Raw genomic sequence first — 15,827 nt, forward strand, 5'->3', positions numbered from 1 at the left:
AGTTGTTCTAGATTTGAAGCTTTCGTGACTGCAAGGATTCATACTCTTTGGTTTTTTCGGTAAAGTCACGTAGGTAAAATAAATGAAAACAACTAAATTAAATCGGAGGCAACACAAGCGTCCGTCTTCAGGTGGAAACTGTCACAGCAAAATGATACAGCTGCAGCTCACTTGATACATAAATTTTGCTGTGACGGTTTCCACCTGAAGACGGAAGCTTGTGTTGCCTCCGAAACATCGTGATTTAATTTAATGTAAATTTAGATTTAGTATAAATGTAGTTGCATTTACCCACTTTTTGTGGGATTCGAGTTTTTGGGAGATATTTCATCAACGACGAGGGACTTGGCTGGGATAGGGGTGGCGGTGGTGGTGTTTTTTTTGTGTTAAAACTATAAAATCGGTTGATCCGAGTTCAATTCCGGGCCACGGATAACATCAGTGGTGAGTGACCTGTGAAGGAGTCCTGGGTAGACCGCCACCCCTTCAACAATCTGCACTGACCAGCATGGCAAAGTATGGGGAAACAACTCTGATAACTGACATGTTGTTGAAAGATCTTCTACCAGTTGATTGGCAAAAGCTAATGTCAGTAATATAACTATGCTAAAATGGCTTAAAGGCACCTTGCCTGAGCATGTGCATCGACTAACGAGGCAAAATGTTCGATGAGAAAGTTATAAATAATGGCGTTTTGTATAAATGCCTAGAGTACGGGAATTACGTTTGGTTAACCAACGCGTAAATGGCTGACTCCAAATCTTGTTTTACTGAGAGAATTTCTACACATTCACATCCCAACATTCCAGTTTTAAAACGCATACATACATATAATTAATCGTTTAGTTTCACAGCTATCGCACAGAACGACTGTATTTATTTAATGTGTCCATGCGAGATGTAATACTGCACACTTTCACTTTTGTGCTGTGTCCTTGATGAGAATGTGTGGAATTTCATGTTTAAATATTTTTTTAAAGCATTGCAGAGATTCCACATCGTTTTTGACTCGCTCAGTATCTCAAATCAGTATTTATTTTGCCAGATTGCAGGTTGCGCAATTCAAGTACATTTTAAATATGACAATTTTATATCCGCGATAATTGTGCAAAAATCAAAAGTCGAGTTATTTTGTTAAACTTTGGCCCAGGTTTAGAGTGTGTGACGAGTACCTGCACGTGTGCAAATAGTTGGGATGATATTTTGTTAAATAATGTGTACGTTAATTACACAATCCTGGATGGTGCCATCAGTTTAGGTCAAATTGGCAAATATATAGCATTAAATAAACACAAAATATTACCAACTTCTGAGAGAATTCCCATCCACACTGAAGAGGAACAGATTGTCTTTATTCACGAAAAGGGCTATTTCATAAAATGCTCATTGGTATTTTTAAAAATCAATTTCAATATTTTTTCTCGTCATGTTAACACATTAATAATATAGTTACATGTTATTATATACAGTACTGTGAAGATCTGTAACATCAATATGACATCACATTTTCAGTGCATTATGTATATACTTATTTTGCAGCATACCCTTCCGTGTTAACAAACCACAGTCTTTAAAGATATAACTGATGCCTTTTAAGTGTCCGTTATCTATTTGCATAACGGGCTTCTTTCGCACAATTGTCTTCACCATGGACTTTGGAGGGATAGACGTCATTCGATTCTTTTCCATTTTGCAACGCTCCCGAATTTCAAACCTTTAGTCACTGTATACAAGAGACATTTTAAAGTTTTTGCTTCAGGCATTTTACCAGGTGCGACTTGTCATTTGTGTAGGCCTTTCACCTCAAATGCATTCCGTCCATTTTACAGAAACCGTTTAGCACACTGCATATCATGGAAATGTCTCATTAAATTCCTGCTTTTTGCGAGAACAAACTACAAATTTCGTTTTTATACATTCTGCTTTATGGTGTGTGTATATATATAGAGTGCGTGCGTACCAGCATCGTCGCAGTGTATGTTCAAAGCGTTTCCTCTAAACAAGACAGCATTAGTAAAATTATCCGATTTCTCGTTAAATTTTCATTACATTGGATGGAAAAATCATTATTTATAATAAATCTAGAATTTGTGGGACGCGCGAGTACTTCAAAATATCCTTGCGTAAGGTTATACAGTTGGCATTTCCCTCAAATTGTTCAAACGGAATACGTTATACACTTCTAATTATGTGCGCTATAAACTTCTCATTAATTCAACATCAAGGAAATAATAATATACTATCAACTCATACCACCGTCTTAAATATGATATCACAGTCTAAATCGTAATGCGAGGTGAGGCCCTTTTAACGAGTAAAATATGTTTTTCTGTTCTACATTTCAGACGTGACAACATGTATATTAGCGATGCAGGGTGGTGACTTAGTAATAGCAATCATTTAGTAATAAGCAATAATAATGCACTCAATGTTTCCTTAATTGCTCCTTAAAACAAATTTTTGTCATTTAATGCTACGTATTGTGCTTGCATAAACAATGGGCTTTTTTATATACTGGGCATGTCTCCATTCAAGTTCGCCGCTTGTGTAAGTGTCCAGTATGAATCGCTTATGAAGCACAGCTGAGTACAACAATAAATACTATCGATGCTTTGTTTTTATTACATTTGGCAATTATATATATACGCAGATTAAAATAAACTTTTAAAAAGTAGTTCAGCAATGTTGGCGTATAACTTTTACGTACATATTTCTTTTCAAATATAGACTTTTTTTTTTAAACTTACTTTTCTGGTTTATATGCGATGTCGTATTTCCTCGAACGTACGTATTTATGATTTTGCCCTGATGTCGATATTAAACTATTGTTTTAAATATCCCACATTTCCATTCGAATACAGCTCCCGAAGTCTGCAAGTACAGTAAAACAATATTCGGCATAGCTCTGAACGATGTATTCTCCGTATTTGTTCGGCTCTTCGTTCTTTGTTTTTTCCGCGCTCGCAATTTCTGCGTTACCGTTCTTCTATCCAATTACACCAGCACCGCTAAGTCTCTTTTTCTTGTTAGCTTTTAGCTTCAGCCGTCGCACACGCCGCGGCCGTCCCTCGCTCGTGCTACCTCGTCCCGGTGTTTTCATTATCATGGGTAACAGACAGAGAGAGACAGTCAAAGGTTCTACTCAGCCGGCAGGACGGTGTGGGGCTGGGGGGGGGGCGGGAGTGGGGGGGGGGGGGTAGTGGAAGTCCCTCGGAGGGCCCCGGCAGCGTCGACGGCCGGTCCGCTTCGTCGTGCGGGACCCGGCGGGGACGCTGGCGGCTGGGGGGGGGGGGGGGGGGGGACGCCGGTGGCTCGCCGCCGCGGCGTGGCCCGGTGTGCCGGTGCTGCCTCCTCGTCGCCGCCGCCGCCGCTCCACGTCGCCTGCTCGGCCGCCCGGCACGCTCGCACGGAGGGGAGAGAGAGGCACACCACGCGCTCCCTTGCTTGCTCGCTTGCTCGCTGGAAATTCACTTCATTGTTGGGCTCGGAGAGAAGCGGGGCGCCGGACTGCGAGCACTGGAAGGGGGGGGGGGGGGCAGCTTGTGTGCTCCCTCGGCTCACTTCTTCTCCTCCTCCGCCACCACCACCACCGCCATCGCCACCGCTGTATTTTCATCGGGCCTACTGTATGCGACGACGCAAACTGTGGAAAAATCTATTTGTCAGCGAGCGGCGAAAACTTTCTTAATTCGAGGAGGTTAGCGATTTAAGGTAACGTAATTGCGGCTCTGGGGAGTGAGGTTGCCGATTTGGCTAATTAAGGAGTCATGTAATGTTGTCGCGGAAGTACAATTCTGCCTCGCAAACCTAATGATTTACAGTACGATGCATGATTTTCCTTAGCTTTTTTTTGTCGCTAATGGCGCCTACGGTTTTTTTCTTTCTTGCGCTTTGTGATTAATTTGTTGCGCGACTTTCCGCCGTGCCGGTTAATTAATCAAATAAGTGCGAGCGCTTGTGTGCATCCTCGCATACAAATGTTTGAAAAGTCGCGATCTTTAGTGACTTTGCGCGTTCAATTAGATGGCTCTCTCCGGTGGCCACTTCCAGTGCGGCCGCGGCCTCTCATGTAAATGTGCGCCTTGTCTTAATTATTAATTATACGAAGATTAATGCCACTTGGGTGATTAGACACCGCTTACATTTCTTTGAATAATAAATGAGGCCGAATTTCATTTATTTTATTTTTTTCTTTAAGGATGGCGGGCCGATACGCCTGGTGGCTTTAGCCGTTGTGTCATCGTGTTAACTTTGCACCCGTTCACGGATTGGCTACCTTGCCAGAGTGCATTACAGCCCCCTGTAACAAATGACTGGTGTGGAAGGACAGCTCTAGTCTGTGGCTGAGGTGTTTGGCAGAGCTGGTATCTTGCTCCAGTCTCGCCAAGAGGTGGAAGACCAGAAACCTGCAGCTCTGCACAACGAAAATACTTTTTTCCCCGTGTACATCCGGCGGCACGTTTTCGCGACTTTTCGACTCAACTTGGGCGATTGAGTATCGGTCCACCTTCGCTAAAAACTTAAAACACTGGAGCTATTGTAATTATTTAAAAAAAAAACAAGAAAAATAAAAAAAATCTGCATGACGCTGTACCTGCGTTCTGCATTATATAGCAAACAGTGACTAGAATATTTACGCGTTCGCTAAAACACTGAAATCGCTCCGCTTAACGCCCGCGAACAACAAAAATTTTGACGTTAAAAATGCGTTTAGCGATCCGACATGCAGATCGCACTAATTAACAGACGCCCTGATTGTCGCGTAGCTTTTTGTTCCCAGCGAAGCCCGACAAAAGGCCCCCCGCAGAAAAAAAATATACTGGGTTCCAACCTGGCTTGTCCTTTGTTTCGGACGGTGGGAAACGGACTTAACGCTGGGCAGCAAGCCAACGTCTCATCATGGGTAAGAACCGGCGCTTCTGCATGATTTAAGCTCTAGGCAAATGAGCCGCACTATGGCAACGGCGATATTAGCCACGAGTACTTTCCCCACTAACGCGAACGACCAAGTCAGCTCCGTCTGCTAGCGCGGCTCGTTACTGTGCGAATCTCATTAGCCAATGAAACATGCTTGTACTACAAAGTATGTGTCTATGCGATACTTTGGTGTCTCTCCTGCGGTCCAATCAGTGGCTGTTTTAGTAAGAGCCGTTAATTGGTGGCTTGATGGTAATGAACTTGGCCTTGGCTCAGACAGGATTAAGGGGTGGGGTGGGGAAGGGGGGGGCGGAGGGAAGGGGAGAGCGAGACAGACGTCCCTTTGTCTGTGTCTGGGAGCGCCTGCTGCTCCATTGTCTTGCCCGTCTGTACTAACAGCCAGGCAGCGGCAGTTTTATCCAATGGCATCTCAAGTCTGTAGCTAAATCAGGCGATACAATACAATGCGTTTCATTCTAACATTTTTTTTGCAGCGATAACAGTCCGTGAAGCAGCTCATTTTGTATTCAGCAACATTTGTCTTGCCTTTGTCGCGTCATTGTAAACTTTTTTGCACTTGTTTGCGGGGGGGGGGGGGGGGCCTTTTAAAAAATTAGCGACTAAAGCTGACTGCGCCGGCTTTGGTGTGTGCGCAACCGAGTCAAGCTCAAGTCCACGGACCCGTCTAATTATCTTGCACGGCGTGGCACGATGTGCAACGTCTTTTGTGTGTACGGCGGCAAAAACCCCGCAATGCGGCATTCAGCGCGGTGACAAATCCTCACCCCCCGGCACTCAGCCGCCAACCCCTAGCTCGGCGCAATGGCGCCCGCGCGTCTTTCGCCGGTCATCTTCTTCGCCCGCCGCAAACACGCGCTGGGATTTTCTGTTCATCGTTGTGCCGCTCCGCCATCGTTCATAGTCCGCCCGGCTCATTTACTTTTAATGCTCTGCTTTCCCCCCCCCCCCCCCCCCCCCCGTCTTATTCTTTTTTCGCGAGGGTAATTTCGGCCCGGGTTTGCATTTTTGAAACGTGCCAAAGCGGATGTAAAAAAATAATTTGGGGCGCAATCAGGGTTACTAATTGTGTGTCCGTTGGAAATGAATTAAAATATATCACAACGGAGCTGTGATTGCTTTGAATGGGGTTTTTTTTTAATTTCCATTTTACATTTTCAAGTGTCACCATTCTGTCAGCGATTATTCAAGATAACTGCAAATGGCATTTTACGCGCGATATAATTACAACAAACGGTCGTTACCGTATTCCAAAATTCCTCTTTGTTTTAAGCCGTTTTCAATAGGGCGGCGTGTACGAAATCTTCTTACCTCGGCATTTTTTTACGCGCTTGTTCATTAATTTATACATTTCAAAGTTGCATTGTTTCACTTGCGCGTATGCGCATAATTGTACGCAAGATTTGTGTGCGTCGTTCTTAAATTTAAATGCGTCGCCTGTGCCGGGCGAGGCCGTATGCGTCTCGCGTTGATGAAAAATATAATTGCCTTTTTTCGTAAAATTTGGATGTGCCCGATTTGAAGAAGGTATCCTTTGTTTTTGTTGTTGCCTTTCAGAGTTCGTCACCCATTGAGTTGTACGCACGGGCAAAGAAACGATATTCGTTCTTCAAAGAAGATTATGACAAGAATTCAGAAAACTCAGGGCCTGGTCCACAAACAGAGGCGTGCATACCCGAAGAATGGAAGGTATTTTATAAATACTGTGTAAATATGTATAGGATAAAGAGGCATTAAATCATGTTCCAAAAACATACATGTCCATACTATCAATTCGCCACACAAAAGTAACGTACACATTCTACATCCTTAAATTATTAGGACGAAGCTGTTTTGGTTTTAATGTTTGTTCTGTTTTAAGATTGATATAATTTTGCTTGAAGACCTCGGAGCCCTGTTACACTAGGTTCTGTATAAATATACAACAGAAGGCCTTTACCGTTACCTCAATTAATTTTACATTTGTGTTTGCGTCCTTACAATAAAATATAAATTAAATGTCACACCTCTTTAAATAACTACAAGGCGTTGGAGAGTGGTGGCCTCGTGGTTAGTGCACCGCGCTACGAACTCGGCAACCTGAGTTCAACTCGTGAATCTTCAGTGCTGGTGAGTAATATATGAACTAGTCTTTATCCCACCGTTACCAACCCACACTAAGCAACGCGGTGAGGTATGGCCACGTAACCGCTACCAACCGACAAGGCACAGAGGGGGAAGGCCTTCATCTGAGCAGTAGGTTGAGAAGCGCTATCAATTATTGCCGTGATAACCACGGTAAAGATTGTGTGGTACATTAATGACCCTGTACGGAAGCATTTAAATGTTTAATACGCCATCTTGAATTTACGTTGAAACTCCTCCACATGCAAGGGCTGGCTGTTAGACCGCTCGGATCTACAAACCGTGTGAAAGATTGAGCCCTCGCTTTCAGCAAACTGGTAACATTTTGGCGGAAGTGTGTGCTTTCCCTTGACTTTGTACAATGAACCACGAGCATGCATTATCATTAATAAAGCAATGCCATCCTCCTGTACTGATGTTTGAATGAATCTGCCTGCAGCTTCATAGCCGGGGGGGGGGGGGGGGGGTGCTATGCGATTGTAATGGTGTTTTTGTATTTGTCGCGTGCATTGTTACATTGGTTCGAGTGGAATGCTGAGAGTTTTGCAATCTCAAAGGGGGTTCGCTAACATTTCAATGTTTTTAAATTAAAATTAGTTTCCTCTACAGTTGTAAGGAGTTTTTTTTTTTTTTACAAAAGAGAACAAGACATGGCAGGGATCTGCAGGTAGAAAGTAGCACTGCTTACCATGCAGGAGGCTGTCGCGACCAATATCCATAATACGAGTTTTTTTCTTGGGTTAGATCACGTGAATATAAAAGTGTCGTTAAACCCACCACCAACACCCGACACAGACGATTAAAACGATTAAAAAAAAACGTGCCAATTTGCACACCGGTGTGTTGAAAAGTAAACCCGCAACATTCGAGTACGACGTTTCGCTGGTAATTAAAACCAGTCTCATCAGGTGAAGCCAGAGTTGTGGAGAAATCCTCCTGTTTCGCTCTTAAATTGAATTGGCATGTTTCGTTTACGTGACAAACCTTACTAATTGGCTGGCGGGTTTACGCGATGGAACCCCCGAAAAAAACTTCGGATGGATAAATCTAGCACCATCCCTTGAAGCTCTCAGACCTTGCTGAATTGCTGGGAAGGGCATAGTGAGAACTTTTATCAGCTGCAGCTTGATGAACACTACGAGGTGTTTTGTTTTTCTTCAGCCATAGCCCCTAGCACCTGACGTCCGTCCCAGTGACAGGGGGCTCCTATTGTATAGAAGCCGTGATACATCTGCAGCAGAAGTGGGCCTGTGACTATCACGTCTTGATACAAAAGCACTGAAGACTCCAACCCGGCCGTGTGTCTCCTTTGGGAGGTTGTCGTTGGTGCGCCCTCCATGCATTTCCGACGGAACGGAATCGCGGTAGGCTCATGACGTTTAGACGCGTTGCATTCGTAAAACCAGGCTCGCCTAGTTTGTGTCATTTTTGTGTGACCGCCAAACGCTTCCCCGCGACTACGGATGCACTTGCGAAAAAATGGAGTGCCCCTCCTACTGTGTGCAGCCACAACGACGGATCCTACCCAAGCGGTGCATGCATGGAACGTTTAATCTGGATGGCATCTATATGTTTCAGACGAGAGGTGTACATAATGAAAACCACTCTCAGAAACTATTAGTGAAAACTATTTATTTTACCAATTAAGGCCCCCACTTAGTAATTGTAGCTCTTTTTCAGAAGCGACCTGGCCACAAATGATAGCTCAAGGAAGTAGCTTATCTGGAAAATTTTAAATTAGCCTGATACTTTAAAACGCATGTTTCTAAATGTGGATAAAAAAACGGAGAACCCGGAGAAAAATCCACGCGACAGGCGTCAGGGTCGGGTTCGAAACAACGACCTCCTGTATACCAAGAAATGTAGTTAACATCTCGCCACCGCGGCAAATGCGTCTGGAGTTAACCAATGCGTTATGCCTCTCGGCAATGAGGATAGCAGACTTTACAAATCCTACATGCGTGGTCGCACAAAAAAATCACAGCGAGGGTCTGTTAAAGCTGTCACTTGGGGTATCATGACAGTGCAAGCTGTGTTGGTCAGGGCCTAACACAAAGGCAAGGGCCTGAAATTTATTTTACCCTAATACTGCCCTGAGAGGGGGGAGGAGGGTGGGGGTGGTGGGTGAGGGGGGGGTAAGGGGGGTGTTCATTGCTGCCTTTGACCAAAGCTGCAGTTAATTTCCTCATGGCTTTATTCACCCATTCACCAAGTTTCCTGCGAGCGATGTCACTTGACAAATTTGTTTCTCAGAGGACATGGCTGGGCATTCCGCATCAAGGTTAATCCGTCCCCAAGTTTTAGAATACCCTAATGGCTCCTGCATTCGGTGGGTATGCTCATGTCTCCGGGACTGTGATGATTGTGGTAACCGTTTGATCGTTAGTTTTTTTCACGCATCTTAGCAAACACTCACAAAAAAAACCTGCTGCCAGTAATGTTTTTCTATTTTCCACTGGCTAATTCATTTTTTTGTAAATAGTATTTTAATTGCTGGTGGGCTTTCTGTTTTTAATTCCTGCTGCGTTTTTAAAACGTTTAACCGCGATGAGTTCACGACTTTGTGCTCAGCTATGCAGCCAGTACGACAACATGTCATTTACACATTTGCAATACCCAGCACTGAGGTTCCATAATTAAGTGGCGGAAGAAAATAAATGACATAACCTGCTAGGTAACATGTGATAGGGAACAAAAAATGTATTTGTGGACATAGGCCATTTCACAAAATTGGGGTCGGATAGGGTCAGTTCATCCCCAAGTAGAATCATATGTGGGTGTGTGGACAGACTTGCTGAGAAATTAGCGTCCTTGCACGTAACCTGTGCGTAAACTTACACTACATCAGGCATGTGTTGCTTTGATCAAACGCACGTGCTGGTTTATTCCTTTTGCCTAAATTTGGATTTTTTTGTATCCTAAAAATTTCATGATTAACAAGCAAATAAAAAGCTTGATTTCAATACCGCGTCATACGTATTTTACCCTGGCAAGACTGTTGTCTAAACATGTTGAAATCTTATGTTGTACATGTTCTCAAACGAAAACCAATGCAAAACCAACACAATTGGCATTGGCTTATTTCGTCATTTTGTTCCGTTTCATTACTGTATAATGTATTTCAGTGTGTATATATAAACACACTGTATATTCAGATATATTTCCCGCAGACTTGGTGGGTGTGTGATTCAGCCAGGTTTTTCCATATGCCTCCCCGTGCCATTTCTTCAAATTCTTTTTAAACATTACCCTGAGAACACGTAAAACAATCACTGTAAAATTATTGCAGCAATACCGCAAGTGTTGAGATAGTCATTGATATCTCTATTTTTATGGTGAATGGAGCGGAGGGTTGGGCAAATTTTGCGAGTCCCTCCTCAGGCCATTTACCAGATGGTGTGGTCTTCTTACCCATATGGTGCATATGGGATCAACGGGTGAAATGTGCCCTTCGAATGTGAATTATTGTTAAATAAGGTATTCCCATTCTGCCTCAATTTCCCCTCACAATTTCACGACACCTTTGCCAAAATACTGAAAGCATTGAATGCCACAAATGGCTGAACTGGTTTGTGTTTTTAATGCATTTTTTTTTAAAATATGGCATTGGTTTATTTGGCTGCCCTGATAATTAATATTATTACTGCGGGTATAATAACCATAATGCTATGCTCGCAGTCTGCTTCGGAATCAGAATCCTTATTTATCCTGGAGGAATCCGATGAGCTATAAAGCTCTTTTTCACAGATGCCCATTAGGGGCGGGTAAGAACTTTACAAGTTCAAACAATCCAAAAACTTATAGTACAGTCAAACCTTGGATTGCGAGTAACTTGGTCTGCGAGTGTTTGGCAAGAAGAGCAAAACTTTTTAATAAATTTTTATTTGATAAACGAGCGAGGTCTTGCAATACGAGTAGTACGTATACGCTTTGTCTGCAGAGCGTCACGTGATCACAACCGATATGCGAGTGCTTGGATATACGAGTGCTTTGGATTACAAACACGTTTCCGAAACGAATTATGCTCGCAATCCAAGGTTTTACTGTAGTACAAAGCACAAGAAAAGGTAAACAAATCGCCCAAACACATACAAATACAACTAAACCATCCCCCATCTTACCAGGCAAAGCCCACTGAGGTATTAACTTATATTGCAGGAACGACCCTGGCAACAAATGATAGCTCAGCAAAGTGGCCCATCATTTGGACATTTATAGTAGCAAAATAGGCTAAATAACCACAATGCATGTTTCTAAACGTGCATGTCAAAAGATCCCCATGCGTCATTTTGCAAGGTTTGGGCCATTGTGTACTGGCGTCAGGGTTCAAAATTGAAAATGACCTCCAATCTTCCGTGCAGCTTTTTCAGTTGGGATTACATATTGGAATCATCGCTCCCTACTGGCAGATCAATTCCCGTTTGTAGGCCAAGTTCTGAGTTAATCCTGTGGCTATCGGGACAGTTATCACTGGTGGTGCCCTATCAAATGTGATGAGAGATGCGATTTAAAGTGCTCATTAATTAAGCGCCATTATTTTTCGAATTCAATACAGTCAGCTCAAATAAAATGTTATTCATGCATACGTTTATCATAATCATCATCGGTCATGTTCTATCCACTGTTGAATGAAGGCCTCCTGCACATTGCTTGATTCTTCGATGCCATCCCTCGTCGTCTTGCAATGCCATGACCCACCTCGCTCCTTGCCCATGAGCTACTCTCAGGCGTGCTCCGTCTTTTGGATGCCAGTCCTTCACCAGTCTAGGCCATTAGCCATCATCTATTCCGACAACGTGTCCTGCCCAAGTCGGTCCCGATATCTCTCAGTTGGCATTTGTTTTCCGCTCGGGTGTGTTCGTATTGCCATCGCTCAGCGTAATTTAGAGTATTTGGCGGCAACGAAAAATGTCCGCATGATATGCCGCTTCGCTGAGCTAGCATTTACAGCCAGATCGCTTCTGAAAAAAAGCTATATAGCTCAAATGCCAAGTGTTCGTACTCGAGACCAGATTCACAAAATGTTTACTTTTTTTGGGAGAATGTTCCTCTGTTTTCGGTAGGGTAGGGGAAAATCACCAGGGTGATATTGTCTTGGCTGTTTCATCAACATGCCAATCCCAGCCTCGTGGTGTTGCGTGGTCACCATTTGCACACTTGCATAGCGTATTTAAAGCACCAGGCCTCCCAAACATACATTCTTCCAGCTGGTCAAAATCCAACTAGTTTTAAATTTAAATGCAAGTTTTCTTACCCCTTCTAGAGAACATCATAAAAAAGCAACCTTACTTAATGGTCTTTTTAGTTTAACACGTAGGCTTTCGCGACCAATATCGATAATACATGTATTTTTTGGTTTAGATCTCGTAAATATATACATGTGTCGTTAAACCCGCCACCACCCGACAATTAGTAAGGTTTGTCACGCAAACAGAACATGCCAATTCGTTACTAGTACAGCACACTGGTGTGTTGGAGAGCAAAGCGACAACGTTTATAATCTGAGTACGACGTTTCGCCAGTAATTACAACTAGTTTATCAGGCGGACAGCCAGATTTGTGGAGAGATCATACCATTCTGGTACGAGCAATGTGTACTGTGTACTTTACATATGCATACTGTAGAGATGGTGACTTTGCCTATTGGAATAATTTCAAGAAAATCTTGAGCATGTTTGCAAAGTTTAATGGGGTAAATTTGAAGTAGCAGCAGGAACCTACAAAGTTACATTTAGTTGGCACTTCCATTATGTACGAAAGCCAATTGAGTTTCTACTTTAGCTACCGGGAAGCACTGAAGGAGTGAGAAGAGGTTTCCCCCTTTTTTCCCGGTAACAAAACAGGTGTTAAGATGATAAAATACCAAATTGAAACCTTTTACAAGGAATCATATGTGCATTAACCACAATACTTGTGGTCAGAATGCAAACAAAAAAACATACTCTGATAGCATATGCATTGTCTTTGAAACTGATTGGTCCACATCAGAGACAGCTTTCTTAAGAGCCTAGTCTCTATTCTCATATTTTGGCACTGCCAAAGGAGACCCCATGATGTCACTGAAGGAGTATTCGAGGTTTTAAGCTACGTTTTATACACAAAGAGTACTTGAACACCCAACGGTTATTCGCTCTGCGTTTCTTCTCATATGTTGTTAAAATGGACGGGGGAATTTAACCGAATAACCTCGTGGAATTCCACCCATCTCTAACAAAAAAACAATAAACTTCCCACATTGAAAGTCTTACAGATGGCACGAAATTAAAATCTGACAATAGATGGGTACAAATTATCTCTGTGCATGTGAAAGAGAGGAGCGTCTAGACGAGACTTTCCTTATTTTACCAGGTAAGGCCCACTGAGCTGTAAAGCTCTTTTAGAATCGACCTGGCTGCCAAAATGTGATATTTATATCAGCCAAATACTCTTAAACGCATGTTTATAAATGTGGAGGGGGAAAACCCAGAGGACTCGGAGAAAAATCCACGCGACCCATGGGGAGAGCATGCAAACTCCAAATATACAGCAGGGATCAAGATAAGGATCGAACCCACGACCACCTGTATACCTGGCGAGGTATTTAACATCTCGCCACCGTGATCTCATGAGGTAAGTGTGTTGGTTGCCAACAAATGGAACGTGCGGCTCTTCGTAGACATCAACACGAATACACGACCTTGTTTCTGAAGGGGAAACTCCTTGGGCACACATTCCAAGGGTAGGTCCCAGTCTATGCCGCTTTATTATTTGCTGGTGCGTTTTTTAAAATCCAAATTCCCAATGCATAAGGCTTTCCTAAGGTTGTCTGACATTCGGCAAATAAGAAAAGAATCCATTAATCGTGTGCCACGATGTAGTTATATATTTAAACTGATTGCCTTCCAAAGCACCAACGCAGCTTCATCCGCTCTCATTCGTACTTTTAAAACCGTTTTAAACGTTACCAGCGATGTGTATCGGTGTTTAAGTTTTGTAAAAAAAAGATGTCTGCACGAATTTCGCCCGGTGGAGTAAGCCCTCGGAACGGTTGAATAGTAGTCAATTACTTTGGCTAATCACTTAAAAGTTGTTTCTCTTAAGGGCCCTCTCCACTGCAAGGCAAGGCTAAATGTGAATAAATAACTTTGCGTAGCGTCATTAGGGGTAGCGTCATTAGGGCAAACCGAGGCTTAATTTTTTCTTTAGACTTCTCAGCGACTCCCCCCCCAACCTATGGCATGTGGTCAAAGGTTTGGTCGTTGGGATTGGGTTCGCAAAAACGTGTGGAGTTTGTGCAGCGAAAAGTTGAAATAGTTTTAAGTTGTGGGGAAGGAATTGGTGGCGGGGGGGGGGGTATTCCACTTCTTAAGAAGCGAGCTTCGCTGCAAGGATTGCACGTGGAAGGAAAAAAAAATCTGCACTCTTTGTACATTTGCCAGATGGTCTGCCTACATATTGATGCATTAACAAGCGAAAATATACATTTGCGGGTACTGGTGGAACGTACAAACATTGGCTATATACCACAGCTCCAATTTCTGAAAACAAATATACCTACGACTTGTGTTTATTTACAGGATATCTTTTTGCAGTTCATCGTGGGGCTCTATCGCTTTATCTTGCGTGAAAATACTCCGGCAAACACGCAATATTGTGGACATTGAGTCCAGTTGCATGAACTTTTAACAATTGTGAAATAATTCCGATGCGCATACTTCATCCACCAGATTCACACTTGCCAATCAGACATGGTTTTAAACCAAGGCGAGTTTTTTTAAATGTGTAAGTGATCACCAACTTCTCACCTCTGCAGTTGATGAGTTCCACTTATGTGGGAGGTCAACAGCAGTTGCCCTGTGGTTTGACTCCATCCCACAATACCAACCAAAGGAATGTGGAATTTTCACCACTGGCTTGGGCCTGTAAATGGAGATAATGACTGGCCACGCTTATTTGAGTGGGTGAAAAGTTACTCCCGTGACATTTTTATGACTAATTGGCTGTGGGGTTTTTTATGTCAAAGGGCAGCCGCAAATTACTCGTTGATAATGTATGATCTACTTTTAGAAAAAAAAAAGGTTGCCGTTTAAAATGAGGCAGTCCGCAGAGCAAGTTGACATTTTAGTTCGTGTGCACACTTGCTTTGCATATGCAGGTAACTCATTGCTTGAGAATGACATAGCCGTTTTCTCCGGGTGTCAAAGGAATACAAATCTGATCGTACACAAACACACCACCTACCACATCATAAGATGCACTCCCAACGATTTTTTTGTCTTATAATCGAGATAATCCAGAGAATATTATCTTCGTCACTCCAGCAGACACTGTTAATACACGATTCATATTTCAGCCCTCCCAATATCTTGAGAGAGAAAAAACACACAAATGCCATAATTAAAATGTATTTTTTTTGGGGATGGACCCCTTCCACCCTCATTTCTGACCCCTGGTAATAAACCTGCCAGATTTTTCTCGTGCTGCCAGTCATGGATATGCAGTGGCTTTTTTTCCAAGTCACCCAAAGACGAAAAAAACATGGTAAAAATGCAACACTCTGATATTCTCGACTTTATCGTACATCATTAATACACCAGTATAACAAGTTAATACTCCCTTTAACAATAAGATGCATCCGCGATTGTGTGGTACTACTGCTGTTATGGTAAATCCAGTTTGCAAGTGTTCAAAGAGGTGTCCGTAACACTGAGATAATTTAACACTTTTGTTTTGAAAAGAAGATATTTTTTTAGAGGTACATAATTCTCGGCTCAGCTTATATTTATTGG

At 42.9% G+C, this 15,827-nt stretch overlaps 1 protein-coding gene across 36 annotated transcripts in view; it reads left to right on the forward strand.

Annotated features, from left to right (window-relative positions):
- The window catches only part of LOC142929607 (uncharacterized), a 391,053-nt gene that overhangs the window by 59,815 nt on the left and 315,411 nt on the right, over positions 1-15,827 (forward strand). For 35 of the 36 annotated variants that reach the window (XR_012945767.1, XR_012945769.1, XR_012945764.1 and 32 more), the window contains one exon: positions 6,493-6,624. The gene's annotated coding sequence lies outside the window, so the exon portion shown is untranslated. Of the gene's footprint in view, positions 1-4,788; positions 4,904-6,492; positions 6,625-15,827 lie in introns of those variants that run through there. The other variant, XR_012945782.1, reaches the window with a different exon arrangement.

The sequence above is a fragment of the Petromyzon marinus genome, chromosome 32 (genome assembly GCF_048934315.1).
Source record: "Petromyzon marinus isolate PM22_M1 ecotype Great Lakes invasive population chromosome 32, UKy_Petmar_22M1.pri1.0, whole genome shotgun sequence".
Classification (NCBI taxonomy): domain Eukaryota; kingdom Metazoa; phylum Chordata; class Hyperoartia; order Petromyzontiformes; family Petromyzontidae; genus Petromyzon; species Petromyzon marinus.